General features: G+C 49.4%; 1 protein-coding gene across 1 annotated transcript in view; it reads left to right on the top strand.

The window, feature by feature from the left end:
* Window positions 1-23,679, top strand: part of LOC147679066 (serotransferrin-2-like) — a 189,369-nt gene that overhangs the window by 42,645 nt on the left and 123,045 nt on the right. The gene's annotated exons all lie outside the window — the stretch shown is intronic.

Raw genomic sequence — 23,679 nt, 5'->3', positions numbered from 1 at the left:
CATCATCTGAACTGCCACTATCTCTTTTTTTTGTGGCGGCTCACCTCGGCGGCCATATTAACAGGAAAAATGGCGCCCGGATGTTATATTTCTTTAGCCAGTGCTTGATTAATGTTTGACAGTCAACACATAGCCTTATTAGCTGAAATCTAAGGGGCAACTTACTAAAAGTTGAATTCAACCAGTGCTTAATTTGTAGAAGAATAAGACCTGGTGCTCAAAACTCTGCCCAGAAGCCCGCGGTTAACACAAGCGCACCAAATTCCAAGGCTTCATACTCTGGAATAATACATGTTATGATACGTTAAGGAAACTTTTAAAAGTGCAACGGTTACCCGGAGGTGTCCTGGCACTCGGTAATCGTCTACCAGATAGTACTCCATGCCCCTTTAAAATATATGCCAACAGTCTGCACCCCGGACTCTTCTGTCAAATACCCACTGATGGTCTAACACTGTCCCTGATCTCCTGATTTACCCTGCCCTGACTTCCCACACCCTGATAATCCTACGCCCTGTGACCCGATGTGGCCCTCCAGCTGGAAATTAACACATACTCACTGCACGTGGCACATGTCAGTAGGGTCCTCCCTGGAATCGGCGAGGATATTTGAAATATGGGACAATTTAATGGAATAGTCAAATTTTGACTGGAAGGATGAACTGCTTTTAGACATGAATTGTATATGGCGTTGGTGTGACATGTTGCTACAACTGGTGTGATCACGAGGCTGTCTGCCATCCGAATTGGATTTGCTGCAAGTAGGGCATGTATGCCCTTCATACTTACCGTGTATGTTTTTCATGACACGGAGACCGTTTTTAGGTCTCGCCTACACAGCATGCATGCGTTGCATAGGAGAAGACCTCTTGGAATCGATTAGCTTTTGAGGCCAAAAACGTGCACGCATTGCATTGCTTTCAATGTAACGCCTGCAAGTTTGGCATTTCCCTTGCCGGAGGGAGCTTTGAAACCATCTGTTTGTAATAAACTTTCAAACAGATGGTGCTCTTGGTCGCTCCCGCAAGGCATACGCTGTGTGTGCTCTCAGCTGCACTCCCCCCCCACTACTCCGCCTCCAGCATCTACTGGCGCGCAGGGACCATATGTTCTTTAATAATCTCGCGCCATACCCGCTTTCACTTTTAAAGAAGCAGGTGCGCTGACCCAGACATGACCAGCCGCCTCACTTCCTCATTTTTATTCTGAGCGCAGAGATTTCAAAATATACAGTAACTCTGTCCATGGGAGACCTGTTGGACGAGGTCAGTCTGTTTTACTACAGGAAGAAGATTTAGTAAACAACATGAGCCATTCCCTAGAGCAGACAATAGTGATGGGAAACCCAAAAGTAGTAGGTGCGCTCCCTCTTCAGTCCTGAAAACACTTTCTCCAGGATGCTTTCCAGGTGCCAGCGAGCCTCCAGCCCTGGTGTAAACATGCAGGGCACATGTCACTGCGGTGCGGTGTCACGGGAACGGAGCATTGCATTGCAGTGGCCGCAGCCAGGTACCTGCTGCTGCCTGTTGACGTGGGCTGGGCTGGTAGCGTGTGGGGAGCACTGAGCATGAGGCACTGAGGTCGTACCGAGGCCCGGGGCCAGGCCGTGCCACCTCTCCCCTCTCTCCTCTCTCTCTCTCTCTCTCGCATGCGCACACATGCACGCCTTCATGCATGAAGGGCACCTACCATTGCCAGGCGACTGTCTCACTCCACCAGCGACCCCGCCATCTTGCATGCTGCAGAGCGGTGGAGGCGGTGGATCAGCTGCTGCAGGGGAGGAGGGCAGGTCTGATCCCGGCTCAGCAGCGAATCACCATGGCCCTGGCAGCTCTAGAGGAGATCCCGGTAGAGGCTGAGTGGGCAGGGCTGCCTGCAGTCGGTCTGCCCGCGTCTAGACTCTGAGGAAGTAGTAGAGAGGAGGGGTGAGCACTGGGAGCCTTCCGTGGGTTATATGGGGTTCAGCCTCCCTGGAGCGTGGCCCAGGCATGGCAGGCTGTGGGTACGGCAGGAGCCGCCGGGCCACGGGCCATGTGAGGAAAATCTGCAGAACCAGCGGGACTGCTGCAACTTTCACAATATTACTCTGTCTGGGGAGTTTAGAAGCAGTCAAGCTATTTGCCTATTGCCTTTCTGTTGTTCTCTAACGTTGCAATTGCAGCGTATTATTACCTTATTATATTTAATGTACAGAATTGGAAAGGGTGGCAAATAAAGCCTGTGTTACTGCCATTTAACCTTGTGCACCACTCGCCCCATTTAATTTCAGTAAGTGTTCAACTCCCTGCGCCATCCTCCTGGCGGCAGTTAGCACCTTCACCCGGGATACTTTTTTCACGTTTAAGAGAGTTGGAGTTGTGGCTATTATTTGTTTTTGGTTTTTTGGGCAGATGAATAAACTAGACGTCACTGTTCCCAATCTCAGCATCCCTACTGACAGCAACCGAGACCCCATCCTGTGAATCATATGCACTTAAACCTCTTTGGCCGATACCCACTACAGGCTGCTCCAGGTCACCCTTTGAATAAGTGACCATCGACTGCAACGCTAGACAAATGCTAGTTTTCACTAAGTTTATTTCTCCTGAAACATTGGCATGTTGCTGCATGAGGCAGGCGTGGCTAGGGTGGCCATCAAAGTGTCAATAAGTGAAAATAATGTATAGTTACTGCAGGAGCTCTGGATACGTATCAATTTTACATGCTCATATTTAGGACAAACCATCTGGTTAATGTTCATAAACCATTGTTAGAAGTAACTAAGTAGAGTGGATTGGGGCATGTCTTGGAGCTTGGTAAGATGGCCGCACTGCCAGCCATCGATAATATTCCTTCATTATCCTGACCCTAACCCTGCCATCCGGCGGTTTCACCTGCTGTACCTGATCTATTGCGGGCTGGGAACACTCGGTGCTGCCCATTTCTGACTCCGCTGGTGCATAGAAGTGAGACGCGAGACGCCGCATGGCCGCCCAAAGCACAGAGATAATGGCAGCGCGCAGGTGACAGAGATAATCACCCTGAACTGAGAGGTCGCACTGCCGACAGTCAACCGTCTACGGACTTCGCCTGTGGACCGTGGCGGATCAGGTGCGCCTACAACCAAGGTATCGGGGGCGGGGCTCATAGCTGCGCGACAGAGGCAGGACACACGAGCGGCCGGGAGGGAAGCCCGGGCAGAGACCTACGCGAGTCCCCAGTGCAGAGTGAGCGCACAGGCCGCACGTCAGCAAATCGTTGTGAACGTTGCTTCAAAGACTGTGTCCGACCCCCCCGCCACCCTCCTCAATCCGAGCACGGCATTATAGGCGGGCGCACTGTACTGCCGTCAGGTCTAACAGCTGGGGGCTAATTAAGAATATGAATAGCTAAGAGGCCGGTGTTTCCCCGGCGCGACCCCAAGGGAAGGTCCCCCATGTGCACGCTTGTTGCTGAGTAGCTGCGAGACACCCCGACAGAGGAGACCAGAGATCGGGCATTGCTGGGGGTCACGCTAGAACATCACATTGCGGACACACAAGGGGGTAGCCTCAGATAACCCCCCCCCCCACTACAGCCAAGGAGAGCGGCGTCCCGCAGGGGGTACAATAGTTGGAACTGCGCAGGCTGATGTTTGGGCCTGGGTCCGGGCCGCATTGGTGTGTCTGGCCACTGGGGCAATACCCTTGGAGTCGGCTGGTGTATACATGGGCACAAAGAGAGCACGCAAAGTGGATGTGGCCATCTGAACACCGGTGCACTGGAATTTAGGCATAGAACTCGTCTACAACTGCGGCCTCTCAGGGCGGTGGCGCAAACCTTGTCTCCCCGCCGAAGCTGTCACCGCGGCGCCAATTTGTACATTTATCAAGCAAGGTGCGGCCTAGTAGCAGCACGGCCTACCTGACTGGAGCGACTGAGGTCCTGATCGCGTTCTCCCCCACGCGCCAGCACATAGCTTCAAGGGGGTAAAGGACATCTCCTGGACAGTACCTGCATATAATCACGAAAGCACCTCGAGACATTGCGACTCGGCACAAACCATGGGAAAGCCGGAAAAGAACCAGCCCTGACTCACGTTCGAGTTGCGGAAAGGGGGCAAACCGGGACAGGCCCCGACATCGGACTCCGAGCTGGAAACGGCGACACCTCCCGCCACAGCGCTGGAGAAATCACTCGCCGCTATACAGGCCAGCCTACAGGCCATCGACGGAAAGATCGAAGCGTTGAATGGCAGGATGGACCATTTCTCAACAAAACTGGATAAACAGGCGGTCCGCCTGGGTGAAGCAGAACAGAGGATAACGGATGTGGAGGATGGGCTATAACAAGTCGCAGAAAAGACGACGGACATCACCAAATTGCTGGCAGTCGTACAGGCTAAAAACGAGGACATTAAAGCAAGGTCCCGCTGCAACAACATTCGCGTCCTGGGACTGCCAGAAACCACAAACGTGGGAAGATTGGAAGATTACATCGAGGCGATGCTTCAGGAAATCTGCGGCAAGGATGAGCTCTCCCCACTGTTCGCCGTTGAGCGAGCGCACAGGTCCCTAGCAGCGCGACCACCACCAGGGACCCCGCCGAGGCCTATAATAGCCCGACTACTCAACTTCAGGGACCGAGACACAGTGCTGCGCGTCACCAGGCAGAAGGGTTCGATCACATATCAGGGAAATGCGTTATCATTTTACCCGGATTTCACAGCCACTGTCCAAGCAGCCCGTAAAGAATTCCAAAATGTCAAGAAACTGCTCCAAAAGGAACAGATCCCTTATGCCATGCTATACCCCGCACGTCTGCGAGTTGGGACGCTGGAAAATGGTAAAATATTCACGAGCCCAAACAATGCTATGGAACACGCACAACAACTGCGACACCAACGACAACGCTCCACCGCATCTCCTACGTCGGACATTGACGAATGAACAGTAAGAGGGGGCTCTATCGGACTTCCGATGTGTAAGGGTGTGTTTTATGTATGGATGCAGAGAGTGGTTGTAGAATACTGACAGGTATTGCAGAAAGGTGATAGCAATAGTACTGCAAAATATGTAACTTGAGGATGTACGGATGCTGGGTTCTGCAGGGTTGGTGGACATTATGTAGCATCGATGGCTGTAGCCGCCGCGACCCCCGATCGGTGATCCCCAATGGGAATTATGTTTACTTCAGTTGATGTTACTATGGGAGTTGACTGGGGGGTATGTCTTTGGCGATTGGGGTATGCTGAAGTGGGAGGAGGGTGGGTTGTTTTCATTTATTATAGGCCAAGGATACATTACCAGTTGTGCACCTGGAACGTACGGGGCATGGGATCAGTACATAAACACCATAGAATTTTGGCTCAACTCAACCGCAGGGGGACACAGATTGCTTGCCTGCAAGAGACACATTTGAACGCTGCAGAAAACGTGAAGCTACGCAAGAAATGGAGGGGGCAGCTCTTCGCTACCTCCTATTCTGCGTTCTCTAGAGGGGCGGCAATTTGGCTCCGCGGCTCTGTCCCCTTCAAGGTGTTGGAGCAAAGAATTGACCAAGAGGGACGTTATGTGTTTGTGCGGGGACTGTTGGACGGGGATGCTATTGTATTTGGTTGTGTGTACTCACCTAACTCAAGCCAGTCAGAGTTTTTGTTAACTGTAAACGGGGTACTTGCAGATTGGGCTGATCACCGCTGGTTAATCGGGGGTGATTTCAACGCTGTGCTCGATGTTACATTGGATAGGTCTCATCCCCCTTTGCAGGCCACTGAGAGCAGGAAACAGGCTGACGCTCTAACACGGTGGGCCGAGGGCTGGGATTTGGCAGACGCAGGGCGCAGCACACACTCACAGGAGAGGGAATATACTTTTTTCTCCCCACCACACCAGCTCCACACCAGAATCGACCATGTTTTCTGCTCCCGCTCCCTCACAGATTTGATTGTTCAGACCCAACATATGGGGAAAACCCTATCCGACCACAACCCCGTAGAACTCACTTGGCAGTGGGGCAGGCGGCTGGCCCCCATCCCAACTTGGAGGCAGTCTCCGGATCTCCTTGAGGACTCGGTCTTCCGGTCCTCCCTGTCCGACACTATAGAAACCTACATCTCCACAAATGTGAACACAGCCAGCACCCGTCAGTTGGAATGGGACGCTTTCAAAGTCTGTCTCAGGGGGACAGCAATGACCGCTAGAGTGGGCAGGAAACGGGAGGTAATCAGCCAACTGAAGGAGGTGGAGGGCTCACTAGCGTCCCTAGAGAATGAGGCAGCGGGCACAAATGCGCCTTTCACACCACTGCAGGAGGCTCACATTAGACACGCGGAGCTGCTGGAAGACCTGAGGCTTCTAGACTATAGAGAATACACGGACAGGCAGCATACACAGGCAGATAGAGCCGACCCCTACTAGCCCGCCTTCTACGTGATTCCCCAATCTGTCACCCGATCCTGGAAATTTTAGACCAGACAGGCACCCCGACTACCACCCAAATAGGGATTAATACGGCTTTCAAGGACTACTATACCACGCTGTACAGCCCCCCGCAGCCCCTATCAGAGATTGCATTTGAGGCCTTCATGAGGGATCTAGACCTACCTCAACTCACTGACAAGCAAAGCAGGGAACTGAAGCGTAACATCTCAGTAGCTGAAATCAGGCAGGCAATACAAGCTCTCTCCAAGGGCAAGGCTCCCGGAACAGATGGCCTACCGGCCGAATTCTATTCTACATTTATAGATCTCCTGGCCCCACGCTTGCACACTGTTTATTTGGAAGCTCTACGGACAGCCTCTCTACCACAATCATCCATGCAGGCATTAATCACGTCCCTCTTAAAGCCTGCCAAAGACGGGCTACGGATGGCCCACTACAGACCCCTGTCCCTTCTCAACACTGACTCCAAGATATTAAGCAAAGTGCTGGCATCGAGACTCGTGCAATACATACCACAGCTGATCCATCCGGATCAATGTGGTTTTGTACCGGGCCGCAGCACGGCCATGAACCTCAGGCGCTTGGCCCAGCTAATGCTCGACGACCAAGCGGACGCGGGCTCCGAAGGTTGCATATCACTGGATCTGAAGCAAGCATTCGATTCCCTTAGGTGGGACTATATGTTTGCCACACTGTTAAATTTCGGGATACCACCCGAATTCATCGCCTGGGTCAGATTACTGTACACCCTCCCCACAGCTAGAGTGCGCACCTCCAGCCACATATCAGGACCAATAGCTATAGCGAGAGGCACCAGGCAGGGCTGCCCGCTCTCCCCCCTCCTCTTTATTCTCGCCCTCGAACCAATGCTCTGTAGACTCAGGCTGATGGCTCCCCGCCATGGTATACAGAGGCGTGAGACAGCGCATATTGTGTCCGCTTACGCGGATGATATCATATTATATCTCCGTGACCTGAGGGGCGACTTGAGCCCTATCCCCCAGGTATTCGAGGACTTTAGGGCGATCTCTGGCCTCACCATAAGCGAATCTAAGTCCTATGGGTTCACCTTTGCAGCCACAGGCCTATCTACCCCCCTACCCTTCGCCCCTCACGACTTCCAAATGGCGGAAACCACTTTCCGATACCTCGGGATACACATCTATAGGGAGGCCGACATGATGATAGATGGCAACCTTGGGAGGGCCATTAGAACACTGAAATCGCAAATTTAATTCTGGCTAACGCTGCCACTCTCAATATCCGGCAGAGTGGCAATCTCTAAGATGGTGATGCTCCCCCGTCTCATCTACCACTTCACCAATCTGCCGTTCCTGATCCCAGCAGCGACATTTAAGACCCTTGACACTCTACTCACCGAACTTGTATGGGGACACGGCCGCAGACGCATAGGCCTAGCCAAACTACAGCTCCCCTCCGACTCCGGTGGCATTGGCCTACCGGACTTTAGGGCTTACAACTATGCGTGCCAGCTACAGTGGCTGGCCTTCTGGGTGGCGGGTCGCAATCTTCATGAGATTGATGTGTCGGAGGACGAACATGCAAAAGGGAGAGTACACACATTACTTTTGCCCAGCTCGGATCCACTCCTCCGGCTGGCGATTACTTACTGGCGGAAGGCGTTGAAGTACACATCCCCCAAAACGTCTTATGCCCCCACGATTCCACTCTTGGGTGTCCCGCTGGGCTCGGGAACGCTCACGACTAACTCGCTGATGCCCTGGCACGACGCGGGAGTGTCGCACGTGGGTGACCTGTTTGCGGAGGGGCACCTGTTATCCTTTGAGGACTTTAGAGCCACACATGGCATTCCTAGGGGCTCATTCCTTTTGCACACCGGCCTCCGCCATTATGTAACGCACAAGTGGTCACCAGAGGGCCAAGAGCCTGTTACTAACCCTTTAATAACGATGCCCTACCTCATGGGCACAGGCGGCCACCTGACTAAATGGCTCACTGCTAGCATCAAACTGGGGAGGGCACTCACACTGTCACCGCTCCGGGCGGCGTGGGAGGAGGATATCGGTAGGCCCCTGAGAGACAAAGAGTGGGAGCGTATCCTGCAGTTTCCCAAAAAGGTAGCCAGGAACCCCAAGTTCAAGTTTATTCAATTGATGTTGTTGCATAGAGCCTACCTGACCCCACACCGCATACATGTGATGTTCCCTGACGCGAATAGCAACTGCCCCCGATGTGCACTGACGACGCATCGCTAATACACATGCTATGGCAATGCCCTAAGCTGGGGTTTTACTGGACCACAGTCCATGAAGCGCTTGAGAGGGCTGGCGCCCTGTCCCGACCACCTGCACTAGAACGCACATTGTTGGGGCTGGGACCATCACCACGCACTAGAACCGTGGCGACACGTTTTGCAGACTTGGCCCTGCTACTAGCGAAGCGTGCCATCACTATGAGGTGGAAGTCACCCAAACCACCCAACCCTGAACTATGGAAGGCAGAGGTAATACGATGGGGTAAGGCAGAAGGCGAAGCACTGCAGCGAGTGGAACGCAGAGGTCTCAGAAAAACTCCGATCTCGCTGGATTGGTTTGCCGCGGTGGGAACATTTGAAGCTGGGGATGACGGGGATGATGGGGATACACATGACTCGTCGCTTATAGAATAAGTGTGTCCTGCTTTAGTCCTTCATGCGCCGTCGCTGCCTGTGGTGCACTGAGAGAGGGTGCGGGGAATCCCGTACCATTGACCATTCTACCTCAAGCTACCTGTGTGTATAGATAAAGATAAAGCTACATGTTACAATGTCATGGGTGACCCAGTTACCAACACTACAGTTATATGCATATTTAGAGAGTGTCGGGAGGGAGTCTTGAGGGTGGAGGGAGGGTTCGGAAACGGCTGGGGTTTGTTTAGTTGATATGGTTACAGACAGCAACGAAACGTAAAATCAATGATGCTTTGTATATATATGTTTTGGGCAAGCACATGCATGTAATACCCTGATTTCTACTAAGCTTGAATATGTATGTACCTGCTCTACTTACTATGCTAATAAACAGATTTACAAAAACAAAAAAATAGGCCAAGGATACATGATTTTAACAGTAATGCAATGTATTGTCGATATGAATTGATGCACTCACTAGCTAGACTGAGCACTAAGTACTACGCCGCACCTACAAACCACACATGACAGGGACCACCTATAAGATCATCACGTGGAATGTACGAGGGCTAAACACACCACAGAAAACCAGGCAGGTATTTGCGCAGTTAGACCAAAACAATGCCACAATAGCGCTTTTACAGGAAATCCACCTGACCAAGACCAAGGCGACGGAGGATAAAGTAGCCAGAAAATGGGCGTCCTACAGACTAGCATCCTCATACTCCTCATATGCGAGGGGGGTTCTTATTTTAATCAAACAAGACGTGATTTTCACGGTGCTGGACTCTAGTACTGATCAAGAAGGCCATTGGGTGATGGTACTCGGCAAGCTGGGTAATACATTGGTGACGATAATAATTTTTTATGGGCAAGTGGTAGATGATACGTCCGACTACTTGCAAATGTTTAGGACATTACGTACCTGGCCTGATACAGCAATCATATGGGGGGAGATCTAAACACACACTTAAATCCCACACTAGATAAATCTAATCCACAGGGAGCCAGGATGGTCAAGGTTGCTAGCTGTATCAAGGATGGAATGCTAGAATTCGGATTAGTAGATGCTTGGAGACATTGGCACGTGAGGGTTTTAGCGGGCACGCACATAACGCCAGCGACAAATAGTTGGTCTAGATTACACTACTGGCTGTTGAGTGAAGGAGCAAATGAATGGGTGACGGACGTCCGCAATATTCCACGAACATTATCGGATCACAATCCAGTGCTGCTCACACTGGCATTCCATTCAACCCTCAGAAACCTTTTACATGGCGGTTTAGAGCAGAGGTGCTTCTAGACCCGATATACGCTGAGACACTTAGAAAGGCTATAGTGCAGTACTTTGAGGATAATGTGGGGACGGTGGACAGCCAGGAGATTTTGTGGGAAGTCTTCAAGGTCACGATAAGGGGCACATATATAAGCAAGTCTGCGGGGATTTTAAGAGACATACGGGGCAGACTACGCACGCTAGAGAAGAAGCTTGGGGACCTCGAGGCCCAATATGATAACGCGCCCTCTAAAGGTGTGTTAGCTAGTATACATGAACACGTTGATGAATACAACAATCTTGCAGAGACTAAGGTGAAATATATATCAAAAAGGCATGTAGCCAGGCGGTATGGTGAGTGCGGCCGCCCGGGTAGGACGCTAGTGGGTACACTACAGTGTAGTGCTGCTCAACCCCCAATCGAGCGGATTGTCGATGTCAGTGGACAGGCACACTCTGCCCCAACGGATATAGTGGAACAATTTAGGCAATTCTATGCAAGGCTTTACACCTCCAGCTGCGAAACGAACGTACAGGCGTTACAGTCCTACTTGGATGACATCGCCTGTGCATGGCTATCCGACGTACTCAGGAAGTATCTTAGACTCCCGCTAGACGTTGAGGACGTGATAGAAGCTATAAAGACACTCCCAAACAGTAAAGCTCCTGGACGGTCTAACAGTAGAATTTTATAAGGATCATTCTGATCTCCTAGCCCCACATCTTCTGGCTATGTATGCAGAGGCTTACGAAACGGGCCGTCTACCCCCCTCCCTGCGGCAAGCAATGATTATCACATTATTGAAAAAAGATAAACCCCCCTGAGAGTTGTGAATCATACTGCCCTCTGTCTCTTATCAACCTAGATGCAAAGATACTAGCGAAAATTCTGGCCACAAAACTACAGCCTCTGATGCCTTTACTGGTTCTCCCGGATCAGGCTGGGTTCAATCCAGAACGGTCTACATCCCTCAATTTACGAACTATATTCGCCATGATGCACGTCCTCAATCCAGACTTACCAGCTGTGGCAGTCCTACTGGTCGCCGCAAAGGCTTTTGATTCAATAGAATGGCGCTATATGCTGCATATACTGGGCAGAATGGGATTTCCCCCAATGTTTATACACTGGATTAAGCTATTGTACACTGACCCCACAGCGAGAGTGCGTGTAGGAGGAGACACTTCTGAGCCGTTTGACATAGAGCGAGGTACGCAACAGGGCTGCCTGCTGTCCCCACTCTTATTTGCCATCGTTATAGAAACTCTGGCGTGTAAAATCCGCAGATACACAGGGCAGCGGCCCTTAACTTTAACAACAGACCGGTGGGGATCTCCATGTACGCGGACGATATGGTCCTATATGTCCGTGAGCCGAACCTGCACCTGTCTCCTGTCCTCCGAGAATATGTTAAATTTAGCTTATATTCTGGACTCAACATCAATTGGGACAAGTCCGTCATCATCCCACTCACCACGATAACTACGCCTCTGATGGTGGAGTACCCGCTGGTCTGGTCTGCGGACCCAGTAAAATACTTAGGGATATGGGCGCACAGAGACCCAGGAGTTCTTGTCACCGAAAATTACGGCGTGGCCTTCGCTACACTAGTCACGCAAGTAGATAAATGGCTAAGATTACCTTTGTCCTTGGCAGATCGGATTGCCATAATAAAGATGGTCATACTACCTAGATTTTTATACCTATTTTGCAATGTCCCAGTTCCACTAGCAAAACTTTTTTTCCGAACTGTCCAAACTCAGCTTTTACCGCTAGTGTTGGGCGCCAAGCAACCGAGAATAAGTTGCCGCACTCTGGCATTGCCCTATGAGAGAGGGGGGCTCAAAGCACCAGACTTGTATTTATACTATCTCTGCTGTCAGGCTCAATACGCCTACTACTGGTACAAACCGCACAAATGTATTCCACATGGTGCAGGGGAGGAAGGCGACACATATCCTACGCCGCTGAGAGGCATCATAATGCATACAAGCAGACACACTCCACGGCAGCCTGGCAGGCGATTGGCAGGCGAGTACAAAAACTTCCTCTATACGCTCCTGCACTGCCTATTGAGGGACACGCTGCACTGTCGATGGCCCAGGACAGGGGTTCTGTGTAGACTCTTAGAGAGGAGGGTATCACACACCTAACCGACTTGTATCCTGAGGGCAAGTACATTAGAGGGGAGGATCTCTCTTATATTTGCAATCCTACGCCATTGTTTAAGTTCACATGCTATAGGCTAATGCGGGCAGTTAAGGATCATTACACTAGCTTCCCGGAGGAGCCGGAGACACTAGCGGCACTACAGCTGATAATTACAGCTCCTACGAAGAAAAAACTAATCACCAAATTATACAAGGCTGTACAGAAAGACACACCGCTCGGAACTGACACCAGTCTACTTCGGTGGAACAGTGAGCTAGACACCCCCCTCACAGAGGAGGAGTGGGCGCACATGTGCTCTGTGACAGGGAGACTAACTTCTAATAGTAATCTTCGAATCATACACCTAAAATGTATACATCAAACATACCGTACTCCCCACAGATTATGGAGGATAGGGCTCAGGACCACGGGAGGGGGTAAAAGATGCACGACTGAGCCAGCTGGGTTCATACACTTAGCGTGGCACTGCAGGCCGGTTTTCACCTACTGGGACAAGGTACTCTCCATTCTAAAGGACATGACAGGCTCCACACTGCACAATACCCCAATGTTGTGCCTTCTGGAACACGCTCCTCAGCTTAAAGGGGTGGTGGGCAGATTTGTGAAAGTAGCCCTGCTTATGGCGAAGAGACGCACGCTGTTTACATGGGACAGCAGAAGGTGCCCCAAAGCGGACAAGTGGTTGAAAGACATGGTGTATTGCAGGGACCAATTGGAGACATATGCAGAAGAACTCCCAACTTCGTTCAAGCCCATGGACATTTGGGCCCCACTCCGGGAATATTTATTGACATTCAGTGACGCAGACTCTGAAAGCGAAGTGTAATTCTGGGTCATGGGGGTGGGGATGTGAATAGGGCCTAGCTGCTGATATTACATCTTCAAGTCAAGTCAAGTCAAGTAATTTATATAGCGCACTACATACCCGGAGGGTCTCAAGGCGCTTGAAGAAGGGTGGAGAATTACTTGTCGAATATCCAGGTTTTAAGCTGTTTTCTGAAGGCTAGGTGGTTTTGAGTAAGGCGGAGGTGATTGGGAATGGAGTTCCAGGTCTTAGCCGCTAGGTAGGAGAAGGATCTTCCCCCCATGGTGGTTTTGTTGATGCGTGGAACAGCAGTGAGGGCTTGGTTGGAAGAACGTAGCTGGCGGGAGGGGGTGTAGAAGGATAGTCGCGTGTTGAGGCATTCGGGTCCAAGTTCGTAGAGGGCTTTGTGTGCGTGGGTGAGGAGGCGGAACGTTATCCTCTTATTGACGGGGAGCCAGTGGAGGTCTTTCAGGTGACCGGAAATGTGGTCTTTGCGCTGGATGTCTAGTATGAGTCGGGCTGAAGCGTTTTGGATGCGTTTGAGTTTTTTCTGAAGTTTTGCGGTGGTACCTGCGTACAGGGTGTTTCCGTAGTCCAGGCGGCTTGTAACCAGTGCGTGGGTGACCGTTTTTCTAGTTTTGGTGGGGATCCAGCGAAATGTTTTTTTGAGCATGCGAAGAATGTTGAAGCATGATGATGAAACGGCGTTGACTTGTCTGGTCATCGAGAGTGAGGAGTCCAGGATGACGCCCAGGTTCCGTGCGTGGTCCGTTGGGATGGGTGCTTTTCCTAGGGCCGCTGGCCACCAGGAGTCGTCCCAGGCGGAAGGGGAAGTACCTAAGATGAGGACTTCAGTCTTGTCCGAGTTCAGTTTTAGACGGCTGTGCTTCATCCATTCGGCTACTTCTTGCATCCCTTCATGTAGGTTAGTTTTCGCGGTGTGTGGGTCTTTGGTGAGTGAGAGGATCAGTTGAGTGTCATCAGCGTAGGAGATGATGTTGAGGTTGTGTTGGCGTGCGATGGCCGCGAGGGGGCTCATGTATACGTTGAAGAGGGTAGGACTGAGTGATGATCCTTGTGGCACGCCGCAGATGACTTCGGTGGACTCTGACTTAAACGGTGGGAGGCGGACTCTCTGAGTTCTTCCGGCAAGGAACGAGGTGATCCAGTCCAGTGCTTTTCCTTGAATTCCGATGTTGTTGAGACGTTGTATAAGGGTGCTATGACAGACTGTGTCGAAGGCTGCGGAGAGGTCAAGGAGGATGAGGGCGACTGTGTCTCCGTTGTCCAGTAGTGTACCAATGTCGTCTGTTGCTGCGATGAGGACGGTCTCGGTGCTGTGTTTGGCTCGGAAGCCGGACTGTGAGGGATTTATTGGTTTCGAGGAAGGCGGCGAGCTGGTTGTTGACAGCTTTCTCAATGACTTTGGCCGGGAATGGTAGGAGCGAGATGGGGCGGTAGTTTTTGAGTTCGGTGGGGTCTGCTGTGGGTTTTTTCAGAAGGGCGCTGAGCTCGGCGTGTTTCCAGCTTTCCGGGAAGGTGGCGGAGTTGAGGGAGCAGTTGATGACGTCTCTGAGGTGGGGTGCGATGATGGAGTCTGCTTTGTTGAAGATGTGGTGGGGACATGGGTCTGTGGGGGATCCTGAGTGGATGGAGTTCATCAGGCGAATGGTGTCCTCAGTGGAGATTGGGTTCCAGTCATAAAGGATGTTCAGGGGGGGTTTAGGTTCGGAGGTAGGTTGGGTGGGTTGGGGGGGTTGGTCTCCGGGTTGGTTGTCGAAGCTGTTATGGATGTCGGCGATTTTGTTGTGAAAGAATGAAGCTAGGGAGTCGCAAAGGATTTGAGAGGGAGTGATGTCGTTGGAGATGGCAGTGGGGTTGGTAAACTCTTTGACGATGTTGAATAGTTCCTTGCTGTTGTGGGCGTTGTTGTCTAGTCGGTCTTTGAATGCGGATTTCTTGGCTGACCGGATAAGTTGGTAGTGTTTACGGGTGGCGTTTTTGAAGGCGTCTCTGGTGCTAGTGTTTGGGTCTTTTTTCCAGGCTTTCTCAAGGGAACGACAGAGTTTCTTTGATTTCTTAAGGTCATCGTTGAACCAGGGGGCATTTTTGCTGCCTAGCTTGATTAGACGTTTTTTCAAGGGTGCTAGGTTGTCGGCGCTGTGGGTTAGCCATTGTGTGAGGTTGATGGTTGCTTGGTTAGGGTTCGACGAATAGGCAGGGGGGTTTTGAAGAAGCGATGTGGAGATCTGGTCGATGGTGATTTTGTTCCAGTTTCTTCGCAGAGTTGGTTGAGGGGGGTTGTGGATTGTGGTCTTTTTGTAGTCAAAGTGAACGCAGCTGTGGTCCGTCCAATGAAGAGCTGTGGTGTGCTTGCTGGAGGTGAAGATAGGGTCGAGTGTGTGTCCTGCGTAGTGGGTGGGGGTGTTTACAAGTTGTTTGAGCCCGAGGTTGGCGAGATTGTCCAGAAGGGTGGTGGTGTTGCTGTCGTTGCTCTTTTTCAGGTGGAAATTGAGGTCTCCCAGTAGAATGTAGTCCTCGGAAGGGAGGGCGTGTGGGGTGATGAAGTCAGTGATGTCTTCACTGAATTGTGTGCGGGGTCCTGGTGGCCTGTAGATGAGGGTGCCTCTGAGTGTGGTATTGGGGTCGGTGTGGATCTGGAAGTGAAGATGTTCGGCGATAGTGAGGTTGTCGTCTAAGCTGGTTGAGATGCGGATGGTGTTCTTATGGACGATGGCGATGCCTCCTCCTGTTTGGTTGGTGCGGTCTTTTCGGATGATCTTGTAGCCGTCCGGGATGGCTATGGTGATGTCTGGAGCTGAAGAAGCGTTCATCCAGGTTTCTGTTAGGAAGGCAACGTCCGGAGAAATGGTGTCGAGTAGATGCCAAAGGTCGATGGCGTGTCTGTGGACCGAGCGGGTGTTGAGCAGGATGCACTTCAGGTGGTTAGTGTTGGATCTCTGTTTGGTGTTTGTGGATTTGGAGTGGGACTTGGTGCAGTCGAACTTGCAGGAGAGGCAAGTGAAGGGTCCATGGGTGTGTCCCGGTGCAGGTTGGTGGCAGTTTGGTGGGCGGCCGGGGTTGAGGGCAGTGAGGGTTGCGGCGTCGTATGTAATGCGGGTGGACTGGGGATTGCGGGGGCCAGGGGGTCTGGCGCTGGGCGCAGGCCAGGCGCGGACGGGCGTAGACGGGCTTACCTTTGGCGCACCTTCGGCGCGGCCGCAGCGCGTGGACGCTGCGCGTTGGGACAGCTGATCTAAATGGATGGAGGGGGGACAGTGAGCTGGGGGAGCGACCGCTATGGAGCAAGTCCAGACGGTCACAGAGGGAAGGAGAACGGGGCTCAAATGCAATACTCGTGTGTGGGAGGGGCAGCTGGGAGGCGGGAGTGGGGAGGAGACAATGGGCAACAAGTAAACACAACAAAATGTCAGAGAGGTAGCGTGATCGGAGCAGGGGCACCGTCGGAGTGAGAGCGGAGCAAAATTAGCACACCAATCCAAAGTAAACACTATTCCTGTACTTAGTAAATAACGCAATGCAGGGCCAACGTGCAGGACTCAATGAAAAAATGTTAAATCGAAACGATACCAGGCGCTATGTAAGTCGGAGCGCTCTAAGTTGTAGGCGATGTAGGGGGTGTCCAGGAGCTCGGTCAGGCAGGCGGAGTGGACAGCACGCGGAGAAAAGCGTCTCTTGGCAAGCAGTGAGCTGGGGGAGCGACCGCTATGGAGCAAGTCCAGACGGTCACTTGAAATGTGTAAGCCTAGTGATAATACAAATGTCTGCTGTTGTGAGTACTTCATGTTAGATATGGTGTTCTACTGCCCACAGGTATCAAGGTATCCCTTGGCTTTGTTATGTTGAAGTTCACTAAATGATGTTATTATGGCACATGTAGAATTGCAAGAACTATCCTGCGAATATGCTGTATGTTCAAGGAAAAGCTGATAAATAAAATATAAATAAAAAAAAAAACTAAGTAGAGTGGAGCTGGAACAATTTTCGGAGTGGGAGTGTGCTGCCATCAGTCTTACATCCCTGAAGTCCAGGGCAGGCCTTGGGCATTAGCTAGCTGGGCCCAGGACCAGGGCAACAATAATCCGAGGGGCGGTGCAGGGAGCTGCCTGACTTAATGTTTAGCAAACACCAGCTCGTCTATCCCACTTGGTTTAATCCGGTCATTTTAAAACGTTTTAATCAGCCCTTAATGTACTTCAGTGTAATTGTGATCACCCCATCACCCTCCTTCCCTCCACCCATCTTCCTGACACCTCCTCCTGTCACATTGCAACAACCCCTCCCCCTTCCTCCCACAACACCATTTTCTTTCCCCCCAGGGTGCAGTCCTGGTCAGTCCGATGTAGGGCCTGCCCAGCTAAAGTCACAGGGTTTGTTAAAAATCAAAGCGCTTCACGAAGGACAACATTAGGAAATTAACCACATCTATTCAGCAGGAGAACAGGAGGATTCAATATGCATTCAGTGGTGCATTTTGCAGCCCATTGTCCCAAATATAGGAGTAAAGCATGGTGTGGTATGGCACAGTTATGCACAGAGCTCATGTTTGCCATTGATATCTCTAATTTGCAACGCTATATGTTTCCAATATTTGACTTGACCTATCTTTGTTAGTCATTTACTCTTTATTTGCTGATTTATTTTGAAACATTTGTAAAGTTCATTTACAAGTGTTTCGATTTTGTTGTGTGTTATATAATATTTGACATTCTGCAGCCTTCTCCTTTCACACTCCCTATGCCCGTGCAGGATTGTTACTTTAGATTAAGGAAAGTGGAAAGTAAACGCCAATCTCCATGTTAAGAGAAGAATAAGCAGCAATTTGTCATTACCTGAAATTTGACCTCTGCCTTTGGATGCACAGCAAATGCGTCAATATAAATACAAAAGGAAAGGCCAATTTATTGATCATATGCTTTTTGAATTCTGGAAAGATTATTCTGGGGGTAGTGCAGCACCTCATGCAGCCCTTTTTTCAGCACTCCTGAAATTAAAAGCATTAACTAAGGACTCAAGAATTCATGTTTAGTTGGAATGTATTCTTGAATCAACAGGTACTGTAGGATCAAAGTAACAAGCATTGGCATAGCCAATAGGTCTCGCCTTTGGAACCTTATAAGTGTTTAGCCATGCAACAGTTGATGTTGTTGCACCAAGGATATTGTGCTGTATAACTAAACACTTATAAGGTCCCAAATGAATGAATGAATGAATGAACGCAGTCTTATATTGCGCAAACTTAGCCCATGGGCATCAAGGCGCCTAACAAGAATAAATCCAAGATGTGCGAGACCTATTGGCTATGCCAATGCTTGTTTGAATGTTCTGTGGTTTCATGAAATCTCATGGTTGTCACCAGTGTCATTGAACACATTTGGGGAGGAGAATGCACACTCATTTTTTTTATTTACTTTTTAATCACGCTTTAAACAAATGCTCCAAGGCTGAAGATTATGGGGTGCAAACCTCGGTGCGTGCTCTGCCCATGCACAACAAAGATACACAAGCATTACTGTGGCCCACGTGGTTCCACAGTCCGAGGTGCACAGCCTCTGAGAGGGGGCCCTTGGGCCCTTGCAATCCAAAATAACTGGGACAAGAGTGTATAATGTACTGGTAAAAGAGTAAAAGAAAGGTGATGTGGATCGTATTTTGGATTGCAAGGGCCTACGGTCCCCCTTTCTGAGGCTGTGCACCTCGGACTGTGGAACCACGTCGGCTATGCTTGTGTCATTGGTGGCATGCCTTGCTTACTAGATGAGAAGGGACCAGCCAATTCTTGATGAATCTTCGGAAGTGGCGGTGGCGGATGAGTTGTCTTTATTATTCGAGTCACAGCTGTGCTCTGAAGCTTGGCGGGCTGTATTGAAGAAGTCACACAGACATGAAAATATTTCAATACCTGTAAGCGGTAACTAGAGGTGCTACCCTTCACCGGAGTACCCTTGAAAGATCGTCTTGAAGCTCGTCTCGCAGGGAGATTGAGTTTACGGAGTGCACCAAGCACAATTCTGGGGTTTTTAAAAATATCTGTCTAACTACAGAGCATCAGTCAAGGGCCAGTTTGATGGGGTCTCATGTTCGATGTGCAGATGTTTACTAAAGGAGTAGTTCTGCCAAGGAAGCACGAAGGCAACAATGGACAGGACTCATTGAGTGACCCTGAAGAAAAGGAAAATATAACTCAGAATCCAGAGTGGGTTAAATGAGGAATTCATGAACTTGTTTATCTGGTTTAGGACAAGAGCCAAATGACCCTGACCTTAGGAGGACGCCAGAGATAAGGCAATGCTAATGAGCATCTCCATTGGGAACACATGAGTTACATCATACTCTAGACTATACAAATACCAAAAGCATGCAAGGGCCTACAAGCTCATCAGAAGCTTATTCTAATGTCAACATGACAGCGCTTCATGTTCAGAAAAAAACAGAAGGTGCACTCGTTGCGAAGTCAATCAATACTTCTTTTATTAAGTTAGTCATAAAACTGGCGCACAGCCGACGCATTTTGTTCCCAGTTGTCAGAGGGAACTTCGTCAGGGCTGTAACAATTATAAACAAGACATAACATAAATAACACATCAACATAACTTCCAAAAAACATCACTAGCTAAAAACGACCCACATGATATAACCAATATATACCATGACCCTACATATATAAAGTACACACTCAAACATTGAATATACATATATATTATGAACCACGAAGACAACACCCACATTGATTTTGTAAGAGGGAAAGAACACACAAATAGAAGCACAAAAAGACCTGATGAAAAAACAAAATGAATAAAGACACAAATCTATACAGTGTAATGGCATTTGGGAATTAAAACTGATTGTATCTAGATGGACACTTGCCCCGTTAGAGCAAAGGAGACCCAAAATTCAATCAACCTGGCTATATACAGACTAAAAAGGGGGGAGGGGCAATATAAGAATATTGTTTATTCTCACCTCATCAATGTCCAACTAAGCAACCGATATAAGTTGTATGGTGAAAAGATGTGAACCTCCAAAAACGCAATCAACCTAAAATAAGAAGTGGTCATGTGTTGCAAGGTCTATGACAGAAAGAAAGTGTAAAGACCAAAACCGTCTCGTACTTGCTGGCTAAATGAATTTCAACATGGGAATCCCAATACTTGATACCCACTGGCCTCTACTTAACACAGATGCAAAGAGTTGAACGGCTTGGGATCAACTGCATCAATATTCAAAGAAACTGACAATACACCCCATCCCACAGTTGAGTCCCACAGAAAGCCGTGTGTCTCTCTACAAATGAGCCAAACTCGCCTCCAACCCAAGAATACAGGGTCACAAATATCCAAGACATATTAGGAAATACACACGTGTCCATGGACCGCTTATTCTTCAAGGAACTTATTAGTTAATGGTTCTCGGTTTGCGGCCTGTCAGTAAAAATAACGGATATAAAAAACCTTCACAGAACATGCCGGTCAGTAATAAAGGTGAAAACAGGAACAAGTAATATACATTCATTATCTATATGTTTAACTGAACCTGAATCTATTGAAACTAGGTGATAGTGCCCAAAGTCAAAAGCGAGAAATGCCACCCTATAGATAGTCAGCGATGACCAGAATAACTAATTACGGGTAAAAACTCGGCCAGGTTGCCTTAATCAAGACAGAAAAGGACCCAATTCCAAACAAACAGGAACAACTCATTTTTCTACATTTGTATCTGAGCACATAAAATGGGTAAGATAATGATCTTAACGAGTACATTCCAAACATGTAACTAGGGGTGGGATGTCAGACACTTTCATTGAAAAAGTCCAACTCAACAGTAGCGTGAATGATTTAGCTGTCGGCGTCACAATAGAGCCCATTATATCAGCCGATTCTGCAACTAATAAGTGGACCATAGTCTGTATAGTATATGTGGGCAATGTGGGCCCAAAACTCGGAGAATATCCCCATCATGACCACGCCTAAAAGAGGTGGTCGGACTCCCATGTTAGGAGCACAATCAGACCCCATGGGGCTAAAAACCATAGCACAATGAGGTCAACATCTATTAAAGCACAGTTCCCCAAATTTTCCTTGTGAAGCGTCTAAGAGTAAATTAATGCCAATAAATAGTGCGGAACAATAGCAAGTAGCAAAACTGCTGTGAACATAACCAATGCTCAATTATAAATAATACTCATGCCTATTACGTGTCAACATGTAAAATACAGACAGATGTCATCCTATCGATGACTCGCGTTCCAGAACAAGGCTCCCATTAAGACAAATACCGTCCGTATTACGAAAGCCTCGTCTGAGCAGTCAGCAACCACTATGTTAAAGAGGAAGAAGAAACAGGGCTTGCCTGTACAAAACAACAATATCACCTCACGGCATGATAACCGGTAGGGCTGTGTCAGTAACAGTGCGATACCAAAGGGGACTCCATTATTTAAAGCCGGTAATCTACCTGTGTCACCCCATCGCTTCTGGTCACATGAGCGAATAGTGGTAGTAAACACAAAGGAAAGGAAGGAGGGCCTCCTGACGATAACAAACCGCATGAAAGGGGTCGGCCATCTTAAAATTACTGCACGACGCTGAGCAGGGGGGGATTTGGAACCGGATGGTAATACTATTAGGCAAAACCTAACCCTGTTGATCCAAATGCTGTACATCTGAACAAAAAGCCAGCTGTGCAATATTTGGAGAGATCACGGTGTCATCCATACATAGCCAAATAGCATTAACCTTACCCTGCAGATCCAAACACAGTACTCTGGGAAATAAGAGGGTCAACTGAGCAACTTTGAAGGAGGGCCGGTGTCATCCCTACATAGCCTGCTAGCATGAACCTCCATTACCGTAAGGCAAAAATCACCCTAGCAGAAGGGTGATCACGGGAGGGCGACAGATCCAGTAGGCCATCTTTCCATGTGACACAAGTGTCTCCCCACCCAGGCAGCCATTTTCATAAAAATTGCCTGGGAAATCGCTGAATAAGGAAAATATAGCGAACAGATAACAGCCATCAAATGTGTTCCCCGATGGACCAGAGAATAGGCTGTATAGCGTGACACAAAGTAGTCCACAGTCACACCAGTGGGTACTACCAAATTAAAATATGCGACAAAGATAACCAACTCATTGAAAATAAAATAGACAAGATGAAACAGAGAAACCAAGTCATATATGCTAAAAAAAACAATCTTGATGTCACAGGTCATCAAATTACAGTGTTAGGCCAAGTATACAGTAGGACCTAATGTATATTCACTTCAGATATGTTCCAATGGCAGATCATTATTATTTTTAACCCAGGAAATAGCGCAACTCCCTGTCTGTGTTGTGTCCAACCAGGGTGGCTTGAAGACGACAAATCCATTTTGCTCCCTTTGCCTGGGGGTTCTCACCAAAGAGTACCCAGCTGTTGTCTGACAGGCAGTCCATTATCCGGCAAAACTGTTTCAGCACCCAGGCAGGAATGTCCAGTAGCAGCTGGAATGCGGGTCATCTTCGAACCCGCCCCACACGACAGGAGCTGCCTGCCTCTCTGCTATGGGAATGGCGCCTCCCACTGCCCTTGCATGTGCATCTCGACTCATGTCCCACTCCCAGGGTCCTTGGGGCTGTGGCATGTAAGGCACACGGTAACCAGCGCTCTTCCGCTCGCTTCTCCCTCTTCCCTAATCCATGCCTGGTAAACTTTTGTTTGTTTTTCTGTTTGAACTGGTGAATTAGTCAAGACTGTGTTCGCACTACATATAAAGTAATGTAATTAAATCTAAGAATATTGAAGCTCACCTGACCTCGATGGACAAGAGTCTTCCCGGCGAGTAATCTACAGCAGCTGGTCCTGTTGCAGCAGGGCATCCATAACTTCTGCCCGCTCGTGCCGCCCACTTAATAACTTCACGTTCTGTCTTGGGAGGCAAATGGACAATGTGGCGAATGCCGCAGTGCTGAAGCCAGTGAGATCACAGCTGAGCCAGCCTGGCCGGCGTGACCAGAACCATCTTCTGGCAGATGAGATGTTATAATTCAACACCGGAGCAGAGAAGTGCAGTGGTGTTGCACTGCACAGTGTAGTTCAGTCTGTAAAACACTGTGGGCTGCCAGAGCAGCGCACGGTCTGTGCTTTGCCCAATGAGTGCTGCTAGGGGCGCTCCTGTCTTCATTTGTCTGCAACTTAAGGCGTCGCTCTAAATGTGTGACTTCGAATTTTGGGGTGGTGATGCGGACGACCACATCAAAATGCGTTAGTCTAACACCTGATGCGTGGTATTTGGCAGGGCTGAATTCAACAGCTGCAGTTGCAAGTAAGCTCGGTAGGGTGGTGGGAGTCGACAGACAACGGAATAGGGAAAAT

The sequence above is a fragment of the Lissotriton vulgaris genome, chromosome 11 (assembly GCF_964263255.1).
Source record: "Lissotriton vulgaris chromosome 11, aLisVul1.2, whole genome shotgun sequence".
Taxonomy (NCBI): domain Eukaryota; kingdom Metazoa; phylum Chordata; class Amphibia; order Caudata; family Salamandridae; genus Lissotriton; species Lissotriton vulgaris.
The sequence above is the reverse complement of the archived record's forward strand: the minus strand, read 5'-3'. Positions and strand labels throughout refer to the sequence as shown.